Source organism: Perissodus microlepis, chromosome 16 (assembly GCF_051167445.1).
Source record: "Perissodus microlepis isolate ML-2025 ecotype Zambia chromosome 16, ASM5116744v1, whole genome shotgun sequence".
In the NCBI taxonomy this organism is placed as follows: Eukaryota; Metazoa; Chordata; class Actinopteri; order Cichliformes; family Cichlidae; genus Perissodus; species Perissodus microlepis.
The window spans coordinates 20546206-20560076 of record NC_140476.1 but is presented as its reverse complement, the minus strand read 5'-3'; the positions used below and the strand labels follow the sequence as shown (position 1 = coordinate 20560076).

Sequence of the window (13871 nt, the reverse complement as noted above, 5' to 3'; positions counted from 1 at the left end):
TACAGCACAGTATAATCAATGCTTAATTACTAAATAACTTTTGTTTCCTATGTATTATCTGCTTAGAATGGTTGTACCAGAAGGAGAGAGTAGCCTGAGGGTATGACTATTGATACTGTGTACAAGTCCTATCTCTGCCCTACGCATGACCAGCACTCAGTGCTTCCAAGACACAAGAAGAAAAAACCCTCAAGAATCCATCGGAAATGCTACCAGGTCATTTAATTTGACCTTTATGAGAAAAAAGCATAACCGAGAACACAAGAGGATCCAAAGCTGTCTGCAGCCACAGAGGACAAAATATTTCATGTAGAGCTTGGTGGTAAAATTGGTGTCTTTCCCAAAAAGCCAAGCATTACACTGTATACTGAGGGATGACCCTCTGTATACAGTGTAATGCTTTCCAGCATCATGATGTTTTTTTCTGTCTAGCAAAGTCACCATCCCATAACTATTAATTTCAGCTCAATCTGTCACTGTTTTTTGTGGTGCAGCATTTTTCCTCTAAACTAATGCATCTACCTCCTTGAACTATGGCTGATTGGATTTACCCTGGTAAATGGCCTGTGTTTGTATAGCGCTTTACCAGTGCCTAAGGAGCCCAAAGTGCTTTACACATTCAGTCATCCACCCATTCACACACACATTCACACACTGGTGATGGCAGCTACATTGTAGCCACAGCCACCCTGGGGCGCACTGACAGAGGCGAGGCTGCCGGACACTGGCGCCACCGGGCCCTCCGACCACCACCAGTAGGCAATGGGTGAAGGGTGTTGCCCCAGGACACAACGACCGAGACTGTCGGAGCCGGGGCTCCTTCCGATTACAAGACGAACTGCTAACTCTTGAGCCACGATCACCCTGATCGCCCTACCATCCCACATACTGCACTTCACTGCTTTACACACAGCGCACACATGAAGCATCAGACATGAAAGAAATAGATATTTGCATGGGATGTTTGGTGTGTTTGTAAATTACAAAGTAGTTAGATTAAGTGAATGTTACTGCATTTTGCAGAGCATCTATATGCTTCAAACTGCTCTGACCATCAAATTGTCTCATTTTTCAAATCCGGCCCTAAGACTCATCACCCACGGTATTTTTTTCTCTGCAGTTCATTACCTTTCTCATTTACACAGTTTGCACAGTGTTACTATGTTATTAACACATGCCGAATTAAAGATATATCACGTGGCAGCAGTCAGAAGTGTATCATTGATGAGATTTCCCATGTTATTTCTCTAAACATACTGTTGAACCTAGATAGCTGAAAAAACTGAAATGATCCACAGCTTTATTGATGGCAAAAACACAATAGAAGAAACCAAGTGTACTCAAAGCACACAGCTAATACATCTAATCTAATAACTCCTATTATATGCCAGCCACAGACTGTATTAGGTAATGCTTCTACTAAACTAAATTTAGCTTTATTAAAGGTCCAGTCTGGCTGGCAAGCTCATCCTGTTTAATGATTTTATTTCCAAAAATTATCTTGATTTTATGTTCCTAAATAAAAGCTCGTAAAACAAAAACAACGGTTATTATTGAAACAGCCCCTCCAAATTTCAGTTTTATAGACCCTCAAAATAAAGCGCAAAGGATTGACTAGATTGCCATTAGGCATGACTTTAACATTGCTAAGTTGGTGTTTTTAATATGCATATTGATCAACACAGCAATAGCATTGCCAAAGAACTTTTGTGTATTCTGGATCATTTCAGACTCGTATCATATCCTACACCTAGTTATTTCCAAAGGCCTGTGGCCGATACTGCTCTCTTTGACCATAAGGTGTCTTTTTTGACCATCTCTGTGGACAGTAGAATCAGAAGGTGCTTTCTTAATAAAAAATTACATTACATTGTCTACCCATTTTTTAATGGGTAACACTCTTTTTAATACCTTTCCCAATAAACACTGGGCATCTGATAGACATGCAGCTCATTTCTATATTGGGTCTGTCGGTCCATGAGCTATACTGGACATCTATTCGACATTCATGGTTGGGCATCCAAATTGTGGACCTAGTTTGAATGTCGACATGTAGACGTCTATGACAGGTACAGGAAATTTATATGATTAATATATGTAATATTATAAATTTTGGAATTCATACTACAACATGTTTAATAAGATTCAAAGAGCATTTGCATTATATATGGTTCATTTTGTAAGTATCCTGTTTTATTGTGAAGAGCTGACTGTAAGAGCAAATAAATGTGGTTGTGATCGGTAGCTGGACTGAGAGAAGTTGCAACAGAAAGTACGAGAAGTTTGTACAAGTATGCATGTATGAACTGGACTACCTGCTTGACAGTCTTTGTTGATGCACACATTTTGCAAATTAGCTGTGAGAAGCTGGGGACATCCACTGATCACTCAGCATTCCCTCATGCATAACTGTTTCTGTACAGAAAACATGCCCTCCAGCCTCTTAAAAAATGGGACTACAGAGCCTCCAGAAGCAATATAAAATTGATGTCAAAAATTAGTAGGTTTGACATTGAAAAGACATGGACAACAACCACATTTGGACTATAAATAGCCTGTACACAGAGGGACGGATATCAACAATAGATGTTAAGCAGACGTCAGAAAAAGACGTAACCTGGCGTTACAAAACAACCTCTTCCTTGGACCAAAATTGTACACCGGAAAAACGACACACCAACAACAACACATCATTCTGATGTCACTTTGCGCAGTATGTTCAGTTTAGATGTCTTTAAAGTAATAAACAATATTCATCTAAATAGTGACAGGTCAAAAAGTCCTAACACCCAATGACACACAAATATTGGTGCTACCTCAGGACTATGGTCCCCTACACTTTCACAAAAGTTGCAGTAAACAAATTATTGAGTAGATATGCCAAAAATTCCTGAAAATGAACTCAGAAATTTTTATTTTTATTGAAAAAGAAAAAAGGAAAAAAAAAGAATGAAAGTCTATAAAAGCCTGTCTATAAAAGATGCTTAAGTCTTAAATCCAGACCAGAAATCTTAGCATAATTCTGGACTATGACCTAGATTTTCACAGCTAGATAAAAACAATTAAAAAATATTTTTTTAAATGGATGCATGTTTGAAGTAGATACAGATTAGAATATTATAAGAGTATCTTTATTGATCTTGAGCACATTACTCTATTTTCAAATCTCTGCACTGTTTTTTTTTGTGCGTCAAAGGACAGATCCTAAAAATACTGGTACTAGTTTACGAAGCATTTAATCTACTCGTGCCTTACAAAACACCCAGAACTCTCAGGTTAAAGGGAATATACCATTTATGTACATTCCCATATTTAGAACGAAACAAAAGTGAAGCAGTTTTTATGGTACTCACCTGTGGAACAAGCTTCCTGGACAGCTGTGCCAAGATGAGACACATCTGTTATTTCCTTTAAATTACAGTGCTTAAAACTTTTTTATTATCAACAAACAATGTCTGCAGGATCCTCTTAACCTTTTGTTTGTTTATATTTCAAGTGGGTTGTTCCCTGGTTTAACATATTGTCTAAAGATTAGTCATTGCAGAACAGAATAAAAGAGTTCACTCCCACAGTTTTACCTCTGTTTTGACAAAGTTTTTACCGACGTTGTAGCAGAAACAACCTGGATTCATGCACCAGATATACAGTGGCTTGCAAAAGTATTTGCCCACTTGAATTTTTCCACATTGTGTCACATTACAGCCACAAACATGAATCAATTTTATTGGAATTCCACGTGAAAGACCAATACAAAGTGGTGTACACGTGAGAAGTGGAACGAAAATCATACATGATTCCAAACATTTTTTACAAATAAATAACTGAAAAGTGGGGTGTTCGTAATTATTCAGCCCCCTGAGTCAATACTTTGTAGAACCACCTTTTGCTGCAATTAAAGCTTGCCACTCTTCTTCTAATAGTTGTCCTATCGACAGATTCCCCCACCTGAGCTGTAGATCTCTGCAGTTCGTCCAGAGTCACCATGGGCCTCTTGGCTGCATTTCTGATCAGCGCTCTCCTTGTTCGGCCTGTGAGTTTAGGTGGGCGGCCTTGTCTTGGTAGGTTTACAGTTGTGCCATACTCCTTCCATTTCTGAATGATCGCTTGAACAGTGCTCCGTGGGATGTTCAAGGCTTGGGAAATCTTTTTGTAGCCTAAGCCTTCTTTCAATTTCTCAATAACTTTATCCCTGACCTGTCTGGTGTCTAAATCCAATCGAAAATCTGTGGCAAGATCTGAAAACTGCTGTTCACAAACGCTGTCCATCTAATCTGACTGAGCTGGAGCTGTTTTGGAAAGAAGAATGGGGAAGGATTTCAGTCTCTAGATGTATAAAGCTGGTAGAGACATACCCTAAAACAGCGGTCCCCAACCCCCGGGCCTCGGACCGGTACCGGTCCGTCAGTCGTTTGGTACCGGGCCGCGAGAGTTGAGGCTCAGGTGTGAAATGTATAGTTTTCAGGGTTTTTATCGGTTTTCAGCGTTATTTTGTTATCGTTTTTATCGTTTACTCAGTTTTCCTGGATCTTTTCACGTATGTTATGAATAAACCTTCTTTTTTCGGTACCGGTACTAGTTTTATTTTGTTGTATTTATCCGCGACACCTTAAAGGCCGGTCCATGAAAATATTGTCGGGCATAAACCGGTCCGTGGCGCAAAAAAGGTTGGGGACCGCTGCCCTAAAAGACTGGCAGCTGTAATTGCAGCAAAAGGTGGTTCTACAAAGTATTGACTCAGGGGGCTGAATAATTACTCACACCCCACTTTTCAGTTATTTATTTGTATCATGTATGATGTTCGTTCCACTTCTCACGTGTACACCACTTTGTGTTGGTCTTTCACGTGGAATTCCAATAAAATTGATTCATGTTTGTGGCTGTAATGTGACAAAATGTGGAAAAGTTCAAGGGAGTCAAATAATTTTGTAAGCCACTGTATACCAACAAGACAGCTGTGAACATGGGAAACAACTCTTCTCTTGTTTGTTTTTTGTTTCTAAATGTTGTTTGTTCCATTTCCATAATAATTATGTGTAAATGCCATACATAATGATATGTATTCATATGTTTTACTTGTTCTATCTCTCTTTATCTTTCTATCCCTCTGCATAGCTTCGGCTTATGTATTTGTATAGTGCTATACAAATACATAAACACATTTTGGTTGAATTTTAAAAGCAAGCAACATCAGGGAAGTAACGCAACTACATCCACTTAATAAAGTTTATGTAGCTAGCTGAATAAAGCTACCATGCAAGACCTCATTGCTCAAACAAACCTGGCATTTAAGAAATGAACTGTTAGGAGACATATTCTCTTGAAATTCCAGAGATACAAAATATGCAGCACTGAAACCAGGAAGACATACCAGCTGATAAATCAAATATTTGAAACCTTTTTTTCAGTCAAACCATTCCATTTTTGAATAAATGGTGCAGATGCTTATCAATCTAACATTACAGATTTAAACGTGGTCAAACAAAGCTTCAGTCTGGCAGATTTATTTATCACATATTATGATTTTCTTGAGTTTCTCAACTGCCACTTTATCTCAGTACCTTCTACTATTGTGTGTGTCAAAAATTATAGAGTGGCAGGTTTGTGGAAATTCCTTTTAAAGTACAATATGTTAATATCTTCTATTCATATCTGTCCTTTAATGCTTAAACCATTATGAAGCTGCAAGTTACAGGACTGCTACTGAAGTCTCCAACATTCACCCCAAGGCTGTGTTTATGTCATGTCAGAGATAATGTAATTATAAGTGTCTGGTATAATTAGAATTCATGTCAGCCTCTTACTTGTATATTGAACATGACACTTAATATTATCGAGTGCCCAAAAACTGAACAAATTAGGAGATGCCATCTCATCCTCTGCCTGGGCAAACTATTCTCTGTAATTACACTCATAAACCCATATTAAATGCATGTGTTATATTTTCAGTACACTGTATTTTAATCCTAACACATCCAAATTCATACTTATGCAATTGCAACACTTGCAAGTCGGTAACATGGGAAATGCTTTTCTGACTGTTTTTTTTTTTTTTTTCACCAGTTTTTGCAATTGTGAAAGAGCCCATGTGAAAGATGTCAAAGGGTCTAGAAGAACCGTGGAGAACATTATGCTGCCTGTAACATCATTCAACATGTTTAGTGGCAAACCATGGAGGCATATCCATGGATGGTCCTCTACAGGCTAGGCAACGACACCCTTACTGCCATTAGGTAAGGGGAAAAGATCCTAGCCAGACCTTATGCTTAAAAACCAATGAAGTCCTGCTCCACTTATTAGTACCAGACTGACAAAATGAGCATCTGTAATCTCATATTAAAGAAACGGGATAGGACTTTACATTGCTTGCACAGAAACACAATTAGTTCCAATTTCTTTAGCTGAATATATGAAAAAATGCCAAAGATAACATGGCTTGAAAGGCATAAAATAGCATTTCTGCAACAACAAGGCGATTCCCAAGGAGTATAGCTCAGCATTTTGTGCAGCGTATCGTTCAAAAACTGGCAAAACTGAACAAGTGGAGGACAAAAGAAGTGTAAGGACTACAAATCTACAGCTGTTGAACAATATCTGAAAGTCCTGTCCTTAAACAGGAAAACAACTAGCAAAGACCTGATATAGGACCTGAGAGATGCATATGGCTTTTCAATTATCCACTGAAGCCTCAACAGAAATGTTCTGGTAGAAAGATGGATGTCAAGATGCCATTATTAAGGAAGGGAAACAGCCTGAGTTATGGCAAATTATACAAGAATTGCACTGAAATTCAGTGGCAAGGGGTCTTGTGGAATGATGAATCCAAACCATTAGTGTGTTTGGAGGAACAGTGAACATGTATAGACATCAGTAAAAAACGGTGGAGGCTCTTCATGATTTGGGACGTCATTTCAGCCAGTGACGTTTGGGATCTTGTCAAAATTAAGGGAATTATAAACACAGAAAAGTACTGTAAGATTTTGATTATTATCCTTTATTCATCTATTGAGATTTAAATCTCATTTCCCAGAGAGACCTGCAATTATCTGTCATAGACTCACCTCCCCACACCTCAGCGAAGTCAGATCATCTTGGCAGAAAACAGAACAAAAGGCAGTCAAAATCTAAAGAAGAGCTTTGATATTTGTCCTTGGATAAAGTCTCTCTGAAGGCTACATAAAGAAATTAGAAGTCAGCTTGCCTAAGAGGGTTCAGGCTGTGTTGAAGAATAAGCGTCATATCAAATATTGACATCCAAGCTTGTACAATTGAATTCAATTTGATTAACATAGTGCCAAATCACAATTAGAGTTGCCTCAAGGCGGGTAAGGTACTGACCCTACAATAATACAATTGCACTCTTTCTGCCTTATATACTGTATTCCATGTATATTTGGATGTCTCATTTTCCTGGGAAAATACAAATATTTTCAATTGCCAGCGCAATTAAAACAACGTTAAGACATCCATTACGCAACCCCTCATTCTATTGTGTTGTTTTTAGCTTTTTTTGTGGCTAAACCAACACCTTCAGATGAAAACCCCAAATATAACAGATGCTCTGCCACCCTCCAACTGTGGCTTTTTTCCCCTGCCTTGTGTCACTCTCGCTAAGGCTAAGTAAAAAAGAAATACAACAGACATGCAATCAATCTGTTGTTCTGACCTCATCCTCACTGATATCTTCTGTTATTAAGGTTCTGCAGCTTACAGGCTTTAGCTACTATAAAGTATAAGACAGCCATAGCCCCTTCTGTTATGAGGACATCAAATAATGTTTGGGCCAGTGTCAGTCCCTGCAAAACTTGCTAACATCCACAAAAGTAACACAGAAAGACAGCGCTGCGGTGGTTAAGTGTCTCCTTTAGGCATAGTAGATGGTTGCAATTATGTGTGGTGTGATTTCTTTTATCGTGTATTAATCACATATTTTAATCATATCACATAGTAATAGTAATATCACTTTCTCTCTTTAGTATAGTAAGAGTACTGTCACCAGTTTGCTTGCATGTAGAATGTTATCACAAGTCGGCCCCAAGTTTTATTGCACCTTCACAGAGGACCCATTGTAGACTGGAAGATCTCCAGACATCTTGCTTTAAGGGAGGTGATGGGTGGTCGTAACTTTTCTTAGGGTGGGAAAGGGTCCAGGTTGAGCTGGACTGAAGCTATAGGGAGACGTGATGTACTGTGGAATGTTCTTTGGTTGAGAGTGTCTGTGATGGTGTATATAAGACGTCAAATTTCAGAGATGATGCTAGTGTTTTGGCTGGGAGGTTTCTCTCCATATTGCAATATGTTATTAAACCGTTTCAAAACGCTCACTGGCTGTGTTGCAGGTTACTTTTAAAATTTCCGTAACATATGTGAACTTAGTTCCTGCCAGTCACGGTTTTGAATGTGAATGTTAACCAAACATATACAGAAAAACTAATAGAATCAAATCAGTGGTACAGTGTTTGTACATTTTAGCATTTTAGAGTTTCAACAGTTTGCAGGATAATTAATCAAATCTGATATTCAGATATTCAAAAGTACATATTGCCCTTAGGTATTAACATTTATTTTAAAATGAATTCTTTTTAGTATTTCATGAATATTAACAGTGCAATGTGTTATTGCTGGAATCCAAGAAAACACTTTTAAACTGAAAAAATGTACTTAAGCTGTTAAATATTTCATTAGAGAATGCAAGTGAGGCATAACTTTCTCAAGTATGGAATTTCATAAAGTCCAGTTGTTGGCTTTTGTTTAATTAAAAAGGATTACAAAGGTGAACGATAAATTGTGAGTTTTGCGAAACTGAAAATGTGATTTTGTTGTAAGTTATATCAGTTCATTCCCAAGAAAGACATAATTGGAAAGTAACAGAGAATGTTTTCATTTAAGTATCAGACATGTTGGTTTTTATTGTAGGAAAAAGTTAAATGTCAAATATAATCAGAATATTAAAGTTCTAATGAACTTTTAAGTTCGGCTAACTTTTATCTGTTTACCGTTATTAGTACGGTGGCCCTGAGAAGCCAAACAGACTGCAACTTAAGAAAACACCAGCAATAAGAAAAACGCTGCAAAAGCACACAAAACACAACGGAAATAGGAAAAACAAAAACAGAAATAGGAAAAAACAGATTTCCAAAAGCACAAGGGAAGTGTTTCTGAGGAGACAATAACCCGACGGACCAGTTGCAGAAACCAAAATATGCTAAGAATTGCACTGGGAGACACTTAAAAGTGGAGGATTTATCGGTTTTGTGAGGAAAGAAAAGATGAGAAGTGTGTTAGTCTAACTATTAGCCTTAAAATCCGTCATCAGTATTATATGAATCATGATAAAAACACACCTACCATGTTTTGGGTTCCTGCAACTGGTCCGTCAGGTTATTGTCTCCCCAGAAACACTTCCCTTGTGCTTTAGGAAATCTGTTTCTTCCTATTTCTGTTGTCTTTTTTCCTATTTCCGTTGTTGTTTTTCCCATTTCTGTTTTGTTTTTTCCTATTTCTGTTCCCTCCCTGGCATCTACAAGGATATCTACCACCAGGTTTTTGAGATAATAGTCTCGTTTTAAAAAAAAGAATCTTCCTTTCATTAGTCATGAAAGAAAGGTCATGCAATTAATAGAGCTACTTTCAGCTGCTCTCTTATTGACAGCAGGTCACCACATGTTTAATTTGGCAGATTTGCACACTGGATGCTCTTCCCGAAAGGGATTTGTGTCTCCTCTTTATATCAGAGCAGAGATCTTTCACTTGATAAACCAATATGTAAATCCCAGTTAATAATTCATTAATGATCATCCCAAACATGCTGTTTTCTGTCATAAATGTATTTATTTTTCCGGAAAATCCTGTTCACATGTGATTAAAATCAAAGAAAATGCAGTAGTTTTGAGGTAAAACTGTTAGTAAGTTATATGACTTTGTTAGCTACTTTACAATGTGTAGAGAGAAGGAAACACCAATCCCCACTTACTGCTTTTAAGCTAAAAAGAAAACAATGATTACAAAAAGCAAAACTCCTTTAACTCTTGATTTAACTCTAAAACTCAGAATAAAACTTTTATTCTCTGGCTTTTAAATCCAAATTAGTTTTGACTATTTTTCTTAGTGTTACTTCTTCTTCGGGTTTTCTCTTTTTTTTTTCTCCTTTATTAAATTCTGTCATTTTGTCCTACATTTTTGTGTCATTTGATTATTTTATATATAGAGCTTGTCTTTAAATGTGCCATAGAAATAAATTTGACTTTGACTATCAAAATCTTTATGTTTGGGTGTCTCTTGACACAAGTTGCTTTATCTTCATTCTGGGATGTAGATCGTTGATCTTCATTACAGCCATTGTTTTCTTAAACCTACACTGCCTCATTTACTCCCATGTGATGCATTTGCACACACACACATGCAGCATATACCTAATCATGATATACAGCACTTACAGCTCGCAACAAAAGCATCAGTAACATCATTATTCTTACAAGGTTCTTACTCAAGTGGTGTAAGCCAGTGATTTGTAGGGTTGCTTAAAAGCTTTAAGAAGTCAGGTTAAGTGAATGTCAGGCCCTTGAACAATAAACAGACTACACCCTGTGTATTGTCCTTTCTTCTTATCAGCTGTTTACTTGAGTGTGTGCAGATCACCGGACTTTTAAAAGTAAAACATTCTTCCTGCTCTTTGTTGTCACCCACCTTCCCACTCGTGTAGCGTAAGTACAAGACAGGAGACAGAACACCGAAACAACTATACTTCAAAAGTCTTTAGGAATACTGTAAGTTCTTGTAATGTGGTCATAATGATGCTTTGGAAAAAATAATAAAATGTATTATTTCAACATTTCTGTTTTCTTTATACTTTCTGTACAAAAAGACAGCATGACTGTCTATGTTTTGATTGCTTTCTCTATCTGTATATGATGGTTTGCCTAGCCCTGTTTTTAATTTTACCCGTGTTTGAAACTAGCCTCAGGCCAAGAAAAACTGATCTGTTATGATGTGCGACTCTCTGGCAGTTATATATATATTGAATCAGCCCTTATGCTGTCTCATATGATGAAGGAATAACAGGGAGATGATAATGGCAACGATATATATAGAAAGAGAGAAATGAACGATCAGTGTATTATGGTTGCTGACACTCAAAGCGTTCTGCCATCTTCAAGCGCACACTATGTGACACTGACGGTAATGTTCTTTTAACAAAACAGCTACTTGGGAGAACAGGATGTACTGGACGAGGTAAGAGTGCTTGATCATTGGTACAAACATATTAACATCCTGCACACACGTCATATAAGTATAGGAACAATGTATGTACATATTAAGAAATGTTTAACAAAGAAGCATAAGACCCACATCAGAGACTTTATTAGGTATAACTTGTACCAGGTTGGACCTAATTTTGCCTTCACAACTACCCTATTTATTTGTGGCATAGATTTTAACAAGGTGTTGGAAACATTCCTGAGATGTTGGTTCATTGTGACATGACTGCATCACACAGTTGCTGCAGATTTGCTAGCTGCACCTTCATGATATGAATCTTCTGTTACACCTCATCCCAGAGGGGCTCTATTGGATTGGGATCTGATGACTGTGGAGGCCAGTTGAGTACAGTGAACTCGCTGTTATGTTCAAGAAACCTGTTGGAGATAACTTGAACTTTGTGACATGGTGCATTAACCTGCTGGAAGCAGCCATCAGAAGATGGATACACTTTAGTCATAAAGGGATGACCACGGTCAGCAACAATGCTCAGGCAGACTGTGGGGTTTAAACCATCAGTTGGTATTAAGGGACCCAAGTGTGCTAAGAAAATAGCATTACCCTACCAGGCTGAACCACTGATAGAAGTCAGGATGGATCCATGCTTTGATATTGTTTATACAAATTTTTGGCCCCACTATCCGAACACTGCAGCAGAAATGCTTAGAACAGGCAGTGTTTTTCAATCATCTATTGCCCCCTTTTGCTGAATCCATGTGAACTGTAGCCTCAGTTTCCTGTTCTTAGCTGACAGGAGTGAGACGTGTGTTTTTCTGCTATACTCCACCTGCTTCAAAGTTTGATGTGTTCTGCATTCTTTGGTTGCAACAAGTGGTTATTTGATTTAATGGTGCCTTCCTGACAGCTCGGAGCAGTCGGTGAGTTCTCGTCTGACCTCTGGGTTCCACACTGCATTTTCACTGGACATCTTCTTTGTTTCAGTTCATCTCTGCATAGAAATGGTTTTGTGGGAAACTCCCAGTAGATCAGAAATACTCCGAGTCATCTCGAACAAACAACCACGCCATGTTTAAAGTCATTTAAACCAACTTTCTCTATGCTCCCCGTGTTAAAATGTGTTTACAAAATTGTAATTCCTCTATCTGTGCGTGCTTGCATGCATGCATGTGTCTGTGTAGAGGTGAGTGGGTGGGTGGGTGGGGTGGGGGGTGCTGGGAGTACCCGCTTTAATGTTTGACTAACAGTATGGCTGCTCTTTGCATTCATATTGGCAAACTTTATGTGGCAAACATTTTGTATCTACCGACTTCTGTCAGCTTTCCAGCATCTTCTCTCTTGACACCAGTAAATAAGCAGTGAGCTGTTACCATGCTGGTTCAAGTTTTAAAAATGCAACACCGTGAGAAGCCCAGAGGAGAATAAAGTCAAAGCACGCTGCTGACTTTAAAACATAGCGTGAAGACAAATGAAAATTCACCGCCTCAACATATCCTGCTGACATATCCGGTTTTACAATACACAGAAGGTAAATGAACAGATGTAAACCAGCACACAAGCACCGGCAGAAGGAAAACACCACCGTCAGAGGATATGGAAACAGAGATAAGTTAAAATAATACACTTCATGATAAGAGTCTAAATATCATTTGTGAGGTCAGATGAAAATCTGTAAAAGTATAATAAAAAAATGCAACTGAAATGAAAAGTAATTTTACTAGCATGAGAACAACTCGGTGTATATAATTTTATTCATTCAACTACTGTGTGAATGTGTAATGAAATCACAAAGCAGGAACTCCAGCAACACTGGAGGGAAGATGAACAACTTTAATAATTGACCAAAGCGTTTCGGCTTGTGGCCTTCATCAGGGTCAAGAATGTGTAATGACAAAAGTTTGAATATCAGCAAGCATAAAGTAAACGCATGAAAGCACTAGATCATCTAAAAAGCCACAACAAGAATGAAAATGAGACCTACACTATACAAGGTCTCGGCAGCTACTGAGTGTGTACTGAAGTCTGATCATTTCCTTTTTCCTGCACACAGCTATAGTAGCATGAGAGTCCAGTGACATTTATAGGCTTTGTGTTTCCATTGTGATAAACAGGAAACGAATCACATACAATGTATCATGCTTATTAGCATAGCACAAGCAGTTTGCACTTTAATTTGAGTTTATTAACCACACTGTAAAAGACTAAAGTGGGTGAGTTACGTTCCAGCAATTGTGTCAGAATTAACTTTCCTTACCAAACTGTGGCAAAGACATGAGCCTGACCCCAAAAAGCAATCAACACTGAGCAAGCCAAATGTAGGAAAAACGTTTCACCTCCTAACATGAAAACACGAGATTGCCCTAAATCTGTCAGACAGAAATAAATACAAATGGCTACAGTTCCAGAGTTCATATCCTCTGATAAATGCGATGAGGGTCAGTGCATCCAGGTTGTGACACTACCACCTCCTGGTGGATGAACTACATAGTAAAAGTGCAAAAAATAAAAAATAAGTCCGTGTGGGGGCACGGATTTATACGTCATTAAATAAATCAGTATGCAATGCATTGTGTGACAAACTGTAAAATACAAACTCGTTTTTTCACTCTTCCTTGAGCTCAAACCAGCCAGATGTTAAGAAACGCTGGAAAGCTCAT

At 38.0% G+C, this 13871-nt stretch overlaps 1 protein-coding gene across 1 annotated transcript in view; it reads right to left on the bottom strand.

Annotated features, from left to right (window-relative positions):
- The window catches only part of tmtops2b (teleost multiple tissue opsin 2b), a 31157-nt gene that overhangs the window by 15109 nt on the left and 2177 nt on the right, over positions 1–13871 (bottom strand). The window lies entirely within an intron of this gene.